Here is a 16,438-nt window from a genome sequence, read left to right as displayed (position 1 = left end):
ACTGCAACCACAACGCAAAATAGAATTTTGTCTTTTTCACAGAAAGCGACTGCATGAATCTACTCGCCATCAGATGCTCATTCCCCTTCATATATTTGAACAGACATAGATCATGTGAACAAATAGTTATTACCACATGCATAACTAAAACCTTCATGAATTCCTTTTTTTTTCCTCGTACATCATGCGTCCGAAGCCACCTATATTATTCAATTGCGACAGTTCCTGACTTATTACTGTTTCTCTCTGCTGTTACCGCTGCAATATGCAATATTGTGCAATTCATTTATTGTTTTTTTTGCTTCATTATTTATTGTTGCCTGGCCTCTCTTTACGTGCATTAACTGTTTTATGTACCACTCCTGTCTGTAATGCTTTGCCTTCGGTGTATAATAAATAAATACCAAACAAACAGCTGCATTATGGAACAAGCTTACAACGAGCGTTGAACCTCTATGCTGCCAGAAGCCAACACGCTTCACGAAGGGTACTGCGATACATTAAGCAACTGCCCTCACAAAACCATACCCAGGCCAGACTGCAATCAGATACGTCTAAGAGCTCTGCAACCTGCTAAAACTTGCTACTTCAATGAAGTAAAGCAAGCTATTTTTCTATTTGTGCTTTATTCTTTGTAATGATGCGTAAGGTATTACGTACACAGAGCACCACGTGATAACCTCCGAAGATCACTGAACAATTAATAATAGGAGTTCTTTTCTCACCTGCTTCGGTTTCAACAGCCGACCGATGGCTGTGGCGTAAAAGTCATCTCTTGTCACGTGAAGCATGAAAAACAAAAGGGATACAACCGTTCCTGTGTCATTTTGATTTCACTATAATGCTAAAGCTAGCCTGCCTCATGAACGGCAATCACAACGAGAGTAGAGTAGGCGATTATATTGCTGCTTGTTTTTGCCATGCGTGACCTGGACTTGATTGTGTCTTCACAGCCATCTCTCGGCTGCTGAAATCGAAACCGAACCTCTAGAGAAAAGAAAATACAATTAAAATCATTTAACAGTCGTAGGCGAAAACAGCGTGGTGATCTAATACAGGAATGTGTTACGCATCATTAGCAAAAAGAAAAATGCTACGAAAGTTAGGTGCCTATACTCCTTTAAAAAAAAGAGCAACCATTGTGACAACAAAATTGTTACTTTTGTTTGTTTTTGCCAAACGAACGAAACGTACAATTACAAACTCGCAACCAGTGGTCCAAAAGAGCGCGCTGCTAAATAAACTATACATCGAGAAACCATAACAGTCATGAACACTTTCCTGAAATTTATACATATCTATACGCACATCAATGTGTTGACGAATAACCGTGTACAAAAATACAACAAAGCATCAAATATTTACCTCATTTATTTGTCATCTTCTCCTGGCCATCGGGGCACTGTGGCTGTAGCCATAAACCGCTGGCTGATGCTTTCCGTTGCCACTTCACAGTAACGTACAGTTAGTTCGTTTTCACAATGATTTGCGCGAGCGTGGACTGGCCAGTGTGGTAGCCACCGCTGCGCCGTAATAAAGACCAGCAATAGGCAGAGGGAACGAGTAGGCGTATCAATCATGCCGTTCAACTCAGCGTCGTCTACTTTGTTGCTCGCCATAGTGCGACAGGCTTTTTCGCCATAGTGGAAATAGTCGAATTTTGCTCTTGCCAGGCTCTCCACCAGATACCATTTTCGCCTGCGCCGGCTACCTAACCATCGTAGTCCCGAATGAAACATCAGCCTCTTTTGATCTGGATGTCATGGCGGTTAACTGCCGGGCAAGAAGAGGAAGGATCGACCGATTGAAAGGCACTACCATATATTTTCGTTGCCCCCCCCCTGAAGACTACATCAAGCTGAAGGTCTCCCGTGAAGGCTGAAGTCTCCCTTCTTGCTTTTGCAACATCATCATATATTGACCCTTAAGGACCCTGGGCAGGGCATTACAAAAGCGAAGGGGAGGGGGTAAACTTTAATCTCCAAAAGATACAGGACAGGTTTCAACCTATCCGCCTACACGACGGCCTGGAGCCCTTGGACCCGGGCGGCGTGTTCGGCCAGTCTGATTGCACCTAGCTAAGTCTCATGGCGTGAGCTCAGCAGTGGTCTCCTAAAATTGTCCCGTTTTTGTCTGTTCATTTCTTTTTTTTTCTTGACACGTCCATATAATATGTATCAGATCCGCCTTATGCTGATATAGTTTGCACCTATATGAGAATTATTTCGGGCAGCACTGACTTAGGGTAGCTAGATTTGGAAAATTCCTTGTTTGTAAGCGCCTCCAAAAGCTTTCTTGGGTCATATTTAGTGTCTTATCTGCCGGTGGGTATTTTACATTTGTTTAGCCACGAGTGCCCAATAGTTTCTTTGTAGCTGACTGCCCTGTCCCTGCTAAGAGTGTACTGAGGATCAGAGCCTACCCGGAAGGTGAGAACGCAGGCAGGCTTATGAGCTCGCTCATTTGCCTGAAGCTGAGAGTGGGCTGGTACACATATTAACCGATTGTTCTGTCACCCTGACATGTTTTCAGTATCCTTTTTTCCTGTGAAGAGACCTTTCCTTTGAGACAATTCTGTAGTGCTGTTTTCGAATCACAACTGTAGTAGCCCTTGTCACTGCTATTCAAATAGGCAATCGCCCCCTCTTCAGGCGTGTGAGCTAAGCTCGCCGTAACCGAGCCAATTATTCTTAGATTTTGTTTAGCTGACTCTACCGCAACGATATTATGCCTGCCCTCATACTCGGCGGCGTCGACATAGACAACGTCCTGTCTTTCTTGGTATATCTTCTGCAGCGTTTCCGCCGGTTTCTTCCTTCGTTCCTGGTGATGCTCTGTATGCATGTTTCATGACAGCAGGGGGATATTTAATCTCTTCCTGACTTCCATGGGGACATCTGTCTTCTAGTCCCCTTGGTCGTCGTATCGAATGCCTAGTTTTAGCAGTATGCTTCTTAAAGTCCGGGTCTTTGCCAGTCTTTCATACTGGGAGATTCGGTGGGCCTCTATCAGCTCTGCCAGCATATTGCCACCTGGTGTCCTCACGTTCTTGCTGCGCCTGGAAGAAGAGGACACTGAAGTTGACTCTCACGTGCTGTGCGCCGAACGGTGCCTCCTGGTACAGCTTCGTCCCGTCGTTTTAGTCAAGTCTAGCCCTGTTGTCCGTGACATATTTTGGTGGAGTTTCTTGGTATCGATCCCAGTATATGTCCCGCACTCCTCCGTATACCCAGGATTCAGGTCCTGTGCCAATCGACACTCCTGTTCACCGCGCTAGCCGGAGGAACCTAGGCCTACCACCTGAGCACGGGCCGTTGGAATTCACCACCGCAGCCGCCCATCGACCTGTCATGCAAACTCCAACGTACTACACTCTACAGAGCCCACGACTGCCTAAGGCTTTCCACGGCTGTCAGACGGAAGACGTCGAAGACTGGCTCGCCCAGTTTGAACGGGTCGCCGCATTTAATCAGTGGGACGACGCCGCAAAGCTCAGGAACGTCTTCTTTAGCCTGGAAGATGGCGCTCGTACTTGGTACGAGAATCGCGACGGCGCCCTAACATCGTGGCGCGAGTTCTACCTCTGCATCCTGGACACCTACACCAGTCCGGATCGCCGAGAACGAGCGGAAAGGGCTTTACGCTCTCGCATACAGATGCCAAACGAGACCATAACCATGTACGTGGAGGACATGACTAGGCTGTTCCGACGATCTGACCCGGCCATGCCCGAAGAGAAAAAGGTGCGCCATCTCATGCACGGCGTTAAGGAACAACTGTTCGCTGGGCTCGTGCGCAATCCGCCGAGCACTGTTGCCGAGTTTCTTTCGGAGGCAGTCACGATGGAAAGGATGCTCCAGCAGCGGTCTACGACCTACGACAGGCCGGTACTCGCCGCTTCGCTCACGGAGCCGCATTCGGCCTTCGGAGCTAGTCCGGATCTTCTTCGCGACATCATCCGCTCCATTTTGCGTGAAGAGCTCCAGAAGCATTTCGGTGCTCCCCAGCCGACGGTCGGCTCTGTCGCTAGTATTGTCCGAAAAGAACTCCAGCAAGCACTTCGGCCTTCAGTACCATCTGCTAACCCGCCATCCTTTTTCACCGAGTCCTGTCGGCCAACGTATGCGGACATCTTGCGACGTCCCCCAACTGATTCCACACAATTACTGCCACCCGACCAAGGCTCACTGTATTCAGCCCACCCCGAGCCGTACATCGACAACAGCCGACCACCCCAGCGAAAGGCAGACCTGTGGCGTGCCCAGAATCGGCAGCGCCTGTGCTTCCACTGCGGAGAAGCTGGTCGCCTGTATCGACAGTGCCCATATCGACAACTGGGACTGAAGGGTGTCCCCATCGACATGCGTAGCCCCCCTTAAGGCCAACGACCCCGGGATATTGAGGACTACGTAGCCCAGCAGCGCATGGCGCCAATTTTTAGAAGACAGTCACGATCTTCGTCTCCACGCCGACTATCCTCGCAACCCAGCTCCTCCGGGATGGCGCAGCGACGGTCGCCTAGTCCGAGCCGGGAAAACTAAAGACAGGGACCTCAGGGGGCGAGGCCGCTTCAAATGGACGCGAAGAAGACCCCCCGACAACGCGACCTGTGAGCGACCGCGATTTGATGGCCCCGACGACAGTTCGTACACGTGAAGATAGACTCTCGCTGGATATACTCGTGCTCCTCGACGGCTATAAGGTTAGCGCATTGGTAGACACTGGTGCTGATTTTTCGATTTTAAGCGGGAAGCTAGCGGCGCTTCTAAAAAAAGTGATGACGCCATGGTCTGGCACGCAGATTCGAACCGCTGGTGGACATGTCGTAACTCCGAGCGGTCAGTGCACGGCGAGAGTCCAATTCGCCCCTCCACGTTTGTTGTCAGCTGCCTTGTGATACCTGACTGCTCCCGCGACTGTATCCTTGGTGTCGATTTTCTCCGGGAGTATGGGGCCATCATCGATCTCAGGAAGCGTACCGTGACTTTTTCGACCGAGAAAGCTGATGATACTGACACCGCAGATCGCCAAAGCCGTGCCCCTCTTCGAATTTCTGCCGAGAGCGTTTCTATTACGCCACGTTCTAGTGTTTTTGTGGCTGTTAACTGCGATGAACTACGTGACGGAACGGCAGTCGCTGAGGGCAACCAGTCCCTTTTGCTCACCCACGACATCACCTCTGCGCGGAGTCTCATCTATCTGCGTAACGGCCGATCTAAGCTCCTGGTGACTAATTTCACGAACGAATCCCGCCATCTTTTCCGCGTTACCGCAATCGCATTCGCCGACGCCTTAGCCGACATTTCTGAACGTTTTACGTTCGGAGAAGTTGAAAATGTGCGCCCATCCCTTGATCGTCTGGATATTAGTACAGATCTCTCGGAAACACAGCAGCACGATCTGCGTTCTCTCCTTCTAAAATACAGTGCTTGTTTCGCGACGTCATCGAAAACTCGGCAAACGCCTCTTGTGAAGCACCGTATAATTACTCCCGACGATGCCCGCCCTATACGCCAGCAGCCATACTGCATCTCAACGACGGAACGTGAAGCGATTCAGACACAGGTTCAGGAGATGCTTCGTGATGGTGTCATCCAACCCTCCAACAGCCCGTGGTCGTCCCCTGTCGTGCTGGTGAAAAAAAGTATGGCACCCTTCGCTTCTGTGTCGATTATCGAAAGCTGAACGACATCACTAAAAAAGGCGTCTACCCGCTGCCCCGTATCGACGATTCGCTCGACAAGCTTCGCCGTGCCCAGTACTTCTCCTCCATTGACTTGAAGAGCGGGTACTGGCAGATTGAGGTCGATGAGCGGGACCGCGAAAAAACAGCTTTTGTCACCCCAGATGGACTGTATGAGTTTAAAGTGCTGCCATTCGGTCTATGTTCTGCGCCGGCTACTTTTCAGCGCATGATGGACACCGTTCTCGCCGGCCTCAAATGGCAAATCTGTTTACTTTATCTCGACGACGTTGTCGTGTTCTCTGAAATCTTTGGAGAACACCTCGAGCGCCTTCGCGCAGTATTAGATGCCCTCCGGTCAGCTGACTTGACGCTCAAGTCCGAGAAGTGCCACTTTGGCTACAAAGAGTTGAAGATTCTCGGTCATCTTGTGAGTGCCGCAGGCGTTAGGCCAGACCCCGACAAAACTGCCGCTGTCGCCAAATTTCCCGTTCCTGCCACGAAGAGGAGTTTAAAACGTTTCCTGGGTTTGTGTGCGTACTACCGCCGCTTCATCGCCGACTTTTCCAAGATAGCCGTACCTCTGACCTGCCTCACGCGGGATGATACACAGTTCGTGTGGGCCGCCGAGCAACAGGAGGCTTTTGCGGAGCTGCGCAGGCGACTGCAAACTACCCCTGTGCTTGCGCACTTTGACGAAGACGCTGCCACCGAAGTCCACACCGACGCCAGCAACATCGGCCTTGGCGCTGTACTCGTACAACACCAATCTGGCGTGGAAAGGGTCACTGCGTATGCCAACCGCACGCTCTCCCGCGCTCAAACAAATTATTCCACTACGGAAAAGGAATGCCTCGCGGTTGTGTGGGCAACTATGAAATTTAGGCCTTACCTCTATGGCCGTGCTTTTAAAGTCGTTACTGACCACCATTCGTTGTGTTGTTGGCTGGCCAATCTCCGTGACCCATCGGGGCGCCTAGCACGATGGAGCCTTCGCCTCCAAGAATTTGATTACTCCATTGTGTACAAATCTGGTCAGAAGCACGAGGATGCTGACGCGCTCTCGCGGGCACCCGTCGGATTTGTCGATAACGTCACGGATGACAGAGGTTTTCTTGGACTAGTGAATGCCTCAGACATAATGACCCGACAGCGAGCTGACCCAGAACTTCGACCTGTCATTGACCACCTGGACGGTCGCGCTGCTGACGCCCCCGTCAGTTTGGAAGGCACCTTTCTGCATGCTGTCTTCGGAATGGCGTTTTATTCAAGAAAAACTCCAGCACTGTTGATCGAGCGCACCTCCTTGTGCCGGCCGACCTTCGCGACGATATCCTTTTTTCTTGCCACGATGAGCCCACCTCCGGCCACTTGGGCTTTGCACGCACACTCGCTCGAGTTCGTCAAGCCTATTATTGGCCTAAACTTTCTGACGCCGTCCATCGCTACGTCAGAGGCTGCCACGAGTGTCAACGTCGAAAGGTGCCTCCTCTCAAGCCCGCGGGTTTGCTCCAACCTATTATTCCACCTCGCACGCCGTTTGACCAAGTCGGCATCGACCTACTGGGCCCATTTCCGCTGTCATCGATAGGTAACAAATGGATTATAGTCGCGACCGACTATCTCACACGTTATGTGGAAACCAAGGCAGTGCAGCGGGGCACATCAATTGAGATCGCCCAATTCTTTATGCAGCAAATCGTGTTGCGTCATGGTGCACCGTCCCTAGTCGTAACCGATCGAGGCACCGCGTTTACGGCACAGCTCATGCACGACGTGCTCGAGCTTAGTCATACCAGCCACCGAAAAACTACTGCATATCACCCGCAGACGAATGGCCTCACGGAGAGACTCAACAAAACCATCGCCGACATGATCGCAATGTACATAGACTCGCAGCACAAAAACTGGGATGAAATTCTCCCCTACATCACATATTCCTACAACACGGCCACCCAAGAGACGACGCGTTTTACACCATTTCGTCTGGTCTACGGACGTGACGTTCAGACGATGTTGGATGCCATGTTTCCGAGCTGCACAGCTGATCATGCACTCACGCCAGACGCCGAGCAGTTTGCTCAGCGCGCTGAGGAAGCACGTCAACTTGCCCGCATTCACATTCAACAACAGCAGGGCACGGATGCACGCCGCTACAACCTCCGTCATCGACACGTCGCATATCATCCTGGAGAGAAAGTTTGGGTGTGTACCCCGGTGCGTCGGCCCGGCTTGTGTGATAAACTGATTTCCTGTTACTTCGGACCTTACGAAGTTCTGCGTCGAGTCAAGGAAGTGACTTACGAAGTTCTTCCAGTGGGTACTGTGCAGCCCTCGCGTCGGCAACCACGCTCCGAGGTCGTGCACGTTGTCCGCATGAAGCCCTATTTCACGCGGTAATGCCCTATGCGCTTGTTTCGTTGTCGCGTAGGACACGTTACCCCGCCTCCGTTATCTATGCTGTCCATGTGCTGATCTTTCTTTTCGCTTACATTGGCCATCGCTCGCGCTCCGTCCCTTATTTCTTTTTTAAGAGGGGGAGTAATGCCACCTGGTGTCCTCACGTTCTTGCTGCGCCTGGAAGAAGAGGACACTGAAGTTGACTCTCGCGTACTGTGCGCCGAACGTTGCCTCCTGGTACAGCTTCGTCCCGTCGTTTTAGTCAAGTCTAGCCCTGTTGTCCGTGACAATATTGTGCACCCCCAGCTTCATTACCCGTTGTATAGACGTACTGATGGAGAGACCAGGGGTTGTTTTTATATTCTTCCTGATGATAACTTCAATCTTAGCTTTCTTGCAGTTCGCAGTGTGTAAGTACGGGACTGCGTAGGCGATCTTGCTGATGAAAAACGCATCTAAAAGTCTTAGGAGGTTTGCTTCTCTCATGCCCAACTTGCGATTTGCGATACGTCTAATTAGGCGTAAAGTTTGTTGATCGCAGCCTTCAAGTTTCTTTATAGCTCCTCTTCGCTCCCGTTATAGGAATGGACAATCCCTTCAACGTTTTGCTTCTGCGCTGACTTGCAATCTACCGTCTCTAAGAGGTAACGCAGAAGCTACCATGGTTTCGCATGCCTTACGGATCTTTCCATGATATTGTACGTAGATTCCCAACTTCGTCTACTTATCTGAAGTGCATATTCATCTATTTCTTTATTGAGCCGGGCCAGTCTGCGGCGTATGGTCTTGTTCCATCTTTGTTGCTTTAGCTTCTTGTCCAATCTATTTTTGGCTTGCCATAAAGCAAGAAGACGCTGTCTACTTAATCCAGACCTGCTTTTTCGGGCACCACTGTGGTTGCTTTTTTAACATTGGCACGAAGCGCTGTTGCCCACTCCTCTATATTTGTGATTTCTCCACCTTCTATCTGGCTTGTGACTTTTCTGAAGGTTTTCCACTCCGCTAGAGCAGCCTTCTTGCCTTTGATTCTTCGCGGTCCTTAAGGGTCTCATCATGGGCTACGGTGGATTGTGGTACATCATCACAGTGTTGATGATGTAATGATCACTGCCAAGGTTTTCTAGAGTGTTACACCATGTGGCGTCTTTTACATGACTAAGAAAGGCCAAATCCGCAGAAGTGTCTTCCGCCACGCGGCTTCTGCTTTGTGTTCAGTGTATCGATAAACAGCGTTAGCCCTGCCTGTTGCGCGTCTTGCCAGAGGATTCGTCCCTTCTCGCTTGTAGCCAGCCCCACACTGGGTGTGCAGCGCTAAAGTCGCATACAACGATCAGTGTTTGGTTGTTGACAATTTTAATTCTTTCGGAATAGTGTGCTGAATTTGTCCTTTGCCGCGGAGTGCTGCATGCATACAGGATGAAAAGGCTTCCTTCTGTATTTTTGTTTGGTATGAGTAAGACGGGGAACTAATACCGATGCAGGAAATAATGCCATAATTTTTATACAATAAAAAAGTAACAAAACTTACATGATAGCAATAAACAATGCCAAAAAGAAAAATGCAAAACGTAAAAGAGCACCAATGCATTTAAGTTGGTATAGCCTTACACAATAATTAAAATGGATTATCAATTCCCTGCGGTTTTTATACACCCGTAGGTCTCAACCTCAAGAAAGGATCGAGGCCATGTCTGTGGCATTATGGTACACTCGTGTCGGATCACAGCGCGAGCTAATATTATAAGGTTCCTCCTGTTCTCTATGTTGACCCACGTCGCCGGCGTAACACCTCTCAGCATGTACGAAGCTCCGTTTGAAGCAAACCCTTTTTCGCTACCTGTGGGACGCAGCTTTCGAACAAATTTGAAAGTCCGGCGATAAAACTGTCCGGGAAGAAGAGAGGCTTAGGATGCTCAGACCTGGTCAGCGTAGTTGCAGCCTTACACCTCAGACAGAACAACCGGTCAACAACGCAAGATTTATTGCCACCCCGCTGGCCCTCTCCAGGTTTTTCGCCCTTATTTCTCTTATACGGTCGTAAACCATCTTGTACTCTGCACACAAATTTGCCATACCATCCAGATGCCTTTGAGTACAGTGCTTTGTGAGATATTGTACAGAAGGCCGAGGAATGCCGTCAGCTAGCTCACACGTTTACCTCCAACGCTCAAGGCTATCGCAAAGATCAGCATGATAGCGATAGCCTTGCTCCGATATTCCTGGCCGACAGCTTCGTCTGGCGAAGCGTTCCTGCCACCAGCAAACTAGAAATCAAATACCGTGGACCTTATCACGTCTTGGAACACACATCTCCTGTAAACTACGTCATGGAGCCAGTCACCTCGTCTTCCGACCACCGCCGTCGCGGCCGCGAGGTTGTCCATGTTAGCCGCCTCAAGCCGTATTACAACCCTCTGGTTGTCCCTTCCCCGTGATTCGCCAGGATGGCGACTTCTTCACGCGGGGGAAATGTAAAGAAGACGACAAACAGACAACACTGTTGCATCGCCATCACCATCGCTTGTCTCCGGCGCCCATCTCTCGCGCTGAAGCTGTGCCCTGCGGCCGACAATTCGATCCTGCTGTGCCGGAACTATTGGCAGCGCTAGATGTTCGACGAAACTATGAAATCCACATTTCAATAATAACAACAATAATAATAATAATAATAATAATAATAATAATAATAATAATAATAATAATAATAATAATAATAATAATAATAATAATAATAATAATAATAATAATAATAATAATAATAACAATAATAATAATAATAATAATAATAATAATAATAATAATAATAATAATAATAATAATAATAATAATAATAATAATAATAATATTAATAATATTAAATTATTATTATTATTATTATTAATATTATTATTACTATTTTTGCATTGCTGGACCGCTAAGCTCTCTCAAGCTATACTGCCGCGGTCAACATGATGACCTTTGAAAAAGCATGCGCCTTGAATCAGGCTGCTGGGCTATAATAATTGGTTCACAGAATGGAAAAGGCGCACTATCTGCCAAACTTGTTTCTGTGGTGGACACCTGGACCGCGAAGTAAGGGAAGGGAGGATTGATTGATTGATTTATAGGAAGGGAAAGGCGCGGTAACTGTCTGACTTGTTTTTTTATGGACACTTCAACTGCGCCTTAAGGAAAGGTAGGAAGGTGGGAGTGAAAGTGGAAAGAGAAAGAGGAGCCGTAGTGGGGGCTACGTAGTAATTTTGACCACCTGGGGATTTTTAACGTGCGCTGACATCGCACAGCACACGGACGCCTCTTCGTTTCGCCTCCATGGAAACGCAGCCGCCGAGGTCGGGTTCGAGTCCGGCTACTCCGGCACAGTAGTCGGGCGTCTTACCACTACACCACCCCGGCGGGGGAGGGAGGAAGTTGGGAGTGAATGTGGATAAAGAGGAGCCGTAGTGGAGGGCTTCGGAGTAATTTCGACCACCTGGAGAGTTTTAACGTGCGCTGACATTGCACAGCACACGAACGCCTATTCGTTTCACCTCCATCGAAACACAGTCGCCGCGGTCGGTATCGACCTCGGGTACTCAAGCACAGTAGTCTGGCGTCTTACCACTGCACGAGGCCGCTCGGCTCCCTCAAGCTTGCGCCGCCTCTGGCGGCGGTAGATGCTAGTCGGGACAGCCCGCTTTCTTCGACTCTCCTGTTGTTTTCTGTCTCGCGGAGTCACCGCCCCGAGTGAAGCCAAATACGCGCCCCGACATCATGTCGTATGGCGGAAGTAAAAACGTTAGCTGAAGGCTTAGCTTGGTTAAGCCTGGAAGATTGCGAAAGCAGTACCCTTGGCTGCGCCTTATTCGGCTGGTGGTGTGCCGTGGTTGCCCTTAATTAACTTATGGCTGCAGCAGATTGTTCCAGCCTCGCCTTATACGCATAAAGTTGTTTCCATCCATCCATCCGACATACCTTAAGGCTGCGCCCCGACTAAGTCTAGGTGGTGTTGCCCGACTACTGCGAGGAGCCGAGCCGCAGCCCCGTTTATCCTCCTAGCTTGACGTCACAAACAGCGAGCGCCCTCTCTCAGCTGCGACACAGTGCCGTGTATAGACTCGCCGCCACCATCCGATGGCGCGATCTGCCCCGTTTGTCGGTCTGGTGTGACGTCACCCAGTCACGTGAAAATGGCGTGACGTCATCGCTGCGGCTCCTGTAAGGACTCACCGCCACCATCCGATGGCGCGAGCTGGGGCCCCGTCTCTCGGTCTGGCGTGACGTCACATGGTCAAATGAAAGGTCATGTATGGAGGCGCCACGACACGCCAAAGGCTCGAAGTGCTAGCAGTATTGCTTTCGCAATAAAAAAAGAGAAAACATTCTAAATGCTGGCGACGCGCATGAGCTGCGTAAGGCAGTAACGATGCCGTCGAGACACGGCTCATTTTGAAAATTGAGATGAACAAAATGCAAAATATCGGGAGCGATGTCATTCCGTTTTGAAAACATCGACCATGGCTAAGTAGAGACGGTAAGTATTAAAATGAATTGATATGTAGTTGCGTCGCGATACATGCATGCAGTGAGCTAGTCGTATGCAAACATTTTGACAAGCTTTATATTCCAACGTCCGTGCACGCGCTGCATGGTCTGCGCCATACGGGGGAACAATAAGACCATGAAACCCCACAGAAAGCGCAGACCGATATAGGACAGCCATAGCGTGGAGGAAAAGAAAATAAACGAAAAAATATTTAGCTAGCATATATGCCCGTTGATGAACTTGCGCGCACCCACCTGATTCAAAATAATTGTATGCCTCCAGGGACTTGTATGTCTGGACGGTCTCTGTAGTGAAGCGACTCGGAGAAATACGGAAATACACTACAATGTTTGCAATACACTATAATGTTTGCCATGAAATAGTGCAAAAGCACCCATGTCAGTCTGGAGGACTTCCCAATGTGTTTCAGGCGTAGCAAATGGGTGCGGGTGCACAACGCCATCAGCGTATAGGTGGTGGTGGTGGTGGTGGTGACTATGGTTTATTTTTGGGGAGGGGGTACTGGTCACGTCTTATGTTGGCCATCTTTGTGGCATCACTCTTGGTGACCAGGGGGAAGGGGAAGTTGGGTTTAGGGGAAGGTTGGGGAGGGGAAGGTTGCTGACGCCGCCTATGTCGCCGCCATTTGCGCACGAAGCACTATGGGCCCATGCAGGCCTACAGAACAGAGCTGAGGCCAGACTCCTCCAGATAAATCAGGAGGAGCCGGTGAGCAGAAAGTTGGTTCCGAGATGGGAAGAGCAATTGCCCTTCGGTATCAGCAGGGAGACCAAGATTCCGATAGCCATTCAGAAGTTTCTGGCGATGGCCAGCGGAGGCTGGACACACGAGGAGCAAGTGTCCCAGTGTGCCAGTATTGCCGCAAGAGGGACAGGCTGGGCTGGGAGCTCGGCCACAGGCATACATGCGGAACGGAGTCCACGTGCAGCCTATTCGAAGTCGTAGGAGGAGGGATTTGTCCTTCCGTGAAAGTTTGTCAGAGAGCCGTTGGAGATGTTCACCAGCGGCAATACGACAGTCAGGATGGAAAGACCTTATCGACCTTCTCAAGAGGGGTCTTGAAAAGTCAAAAGGTGTGACAGCCTCAGTGACTGGGGCGCCGTTGTCATGCGCCGCTTTGGCCAAGGCATCCGCCTCTTCATTGCCCTGGACTCCAGTATGTCCTGGAACCCAATGTAGGGCCAGTTGATACCCCGAGTCCTGAAGGGCTAGGAGACGGGCTCGGAGAATGTTCGCCGAGAGGTTGGTGCCGTGGTAGATAGTCAGGAGCTGCAGAGCAGATCTGGAGTCGCACAGAACATTCACAGGTCCAGGAGGGACACTGGAAGCGATGAACTGTGCGGCTAGGTGTAGACCGGCCAGCTCAGCAGCTGTTGAACTGGCAGGGAATGACAGGCGGCAGGACCTAGACTGGTCTAGCTGCGGTGCTGTCATAGCAGCAGCTGCTTGGAAGGTAGCGGGTCGAACCGAGCCATCCGTAAAGAGGAGTGTAGATTCTCTACACTCCTCAAGGAGGGCTGCAGTTGTCTGCTGGAAGGCAGCTACAGGGGTGTGACGTTTGGTGTGACCATCCGTATCCAAAAAGACAGGAATTGGGGGTCGATTGGGTGGAGGGGGTAGGACTGAGAAACCTGGGACAGGACCGATGATTTCTCTGTACACTGTATACAGCTTACCCATACGAGAATGGGATTTGCTGTGCAGCCGTGCTAGGAGTGAGGCACCATCTGGAGCATGGCTGAGACGATCAATGTGGGTCAGTCCCCTCTGGGCGAGGAGAAGATCCAGAGGGTAGATACCAGCTTCCGCAAGGGTAGCGGGAATCTGTGAGGATTGAGGGACTCCGAGGAATCTTCTAATCCAACGCCTTCGAATCGTGTCGAGACGAATGACTCGAGTCGACCGAAGGGAAACGAAGGGAAGGGCATATAGGATGACCGAAGTCGCCGCTGCCTCGAAGAGCTTGATTGCCCAAGTGGAGGAGCAACCATTGCCATTAGCAAGGAGACGCTGGACTGCTCTTCCCACACGATCGAGATGGGGAATGAGGGCTTTGTCAGCTGGGATCCAGGTGAGACGGTCGTCAATTGTGAGACCTAGGTATCTCACCTGGCGTTTCCATGGAAGAGGGGTTCCTTCGATATGCAAAGTTGCAAGACGACGGGAACTCCGTGCTCCTCTGGGATGGTAGACGAGGGCCTCAGACTTAGTAGCCGAGAGGGTCAACCCTTTAGATGATAGGAAGTACTGGACGCCGTCCAGTGCCTGTTGCATAGCCTTCCTAGCGGAGACAATACGTCTCTTTGGAGCTCGGATCCAGAGGGCTATGTCATCTGCATAGATGGAGCAGGAAACTTTGTGGATTCTGATCTGCTGAACGAACTTCGGCAGGCCAGCTAGGACGAGGTTGAACAGCCAAGGACTGAGGACTGATCCTTGGGGAACCCCAGATGTAACAGGACGAGGAGAGCTAAGTGTTTGCCCAACTCGAACTTGGAAGGTGCGATTGGAGAGGAACGCCGAGACAAAGCTACGCAGTTTCCCAGTCACTCCAAGGGCATCCAGAGCCTGCTCAATGATGGTATGGGGCAGGTTGTCAAAAGCGGACTGGACATCCAGAAGAACCAGGAAGACAACGTCGCCCGCATATTTGGCTTCCTCAAGGGTGGAGACAACATCCGCTATAGAGTCTGCAGTACAGCGGTGCTTCCGAAATCCTGTCTGCATCTCTGGAAGGAAGTTGGTTGCTCTGGCGATCCATGTGAGTCGTTCCAGGGCAATGAACTCCATGGTCTTGCAGGCTGCAGATGTAAGAGATACAGGACGGTAGGAGGATAGTTGTTTAGCCGGCTTACGGGGCTTAAGGATGGGAACAACGATGGCATTTCTCCAGTTGTCCGGTAGTATGCTGCTGTCCCATGTGTCGTTGAAGACTGCGAGGAGGCGCTTCTTCTCCGGGGCATCCAGATTACGGAGCATCTGGAGTGTAAGTCCGTCAGCGCCAGGAGCTGATTTCTTCTTCGAGCGATTGAGGGCACGTTGAAGCTCATGAGGGGCAATGGGTTCATTGCAGAGGGCAGAGATGGTCTGTGCCAAAGCTGCTGGTGGTGAAGGGGTAGCCCGAAGGGGCGAAGGGGGATTCGCCACTGGAAGTCCAGCGGATGGGAGGGGCGTGGTTGACTTGGAAAGGAAGTCGGCAAGTTGCTCTGCCAAGTCATGAAAGGAAATGCCTCTTGCGATGGCTGCTCCCAGGACAGGTTGTCGATTGGAGGCAACCTGCAAAAGGGATTTGAGGATGCGCCAGGCAGCAGAGGACTGTCTGGCTGACTGTATGGACCGGCAAATGCTGGCCCAGCTTTCCCGGGAACGACGATTGGCCTGACGACGGCAGCAAGCATCAATCCTGCGGAAGGCCTTCCAATGTTCGGGATGGTGGGTGCGCTCGGCCACTCGCTCAGCCCTTCGTCTGGAGGCCCTAAGTCCGAGTAGACGTAGGTCCGGGACTGGTGCATGTAGTGGTACTGCACAAGTGATTGTGGAGTTCTTGGCACAACGTCCAAGAAAATCCAGGAAGTCACCTGCAAGTGGGATGTCTTTCACTCGTTCTCTGAACTCGGCCCATTTGGTAATGGGGTAAAGCTTTTCCCTCCTCCTACCCCTCACAGAGGGGTTAAGGAAGATGGGAAAATGATCCGAGCCCAAAGAGTCAGGTGCTCTGGCCCACGAATAGTGGCAGGCATCGGAGATGAGAGCCAGGTCGATGAAAGAAGATCGTCCTGGCCGAATGAAGGTTGGGGAGGTAGGCTGTAGGA

The sequence above is a fragment of the Amblyomma maculatum genome, chromosome 5 (genome assembly GCF_055883805.1).
Source record: "Amblyomma maculatum isolate TAMU_Amacu chromosome 5, ASM5588380v1, whole genome shotgun sequence".
Classification (NCBI taxonomy): Eukaryota; Metazoa; Arthropoda; class Arachnida; order Ixodida; family Ixodidae; genus Amblyomma; species Amblyomma maculatum.
Note: the sequence above shows the minus strand (reverse complement) of the source record.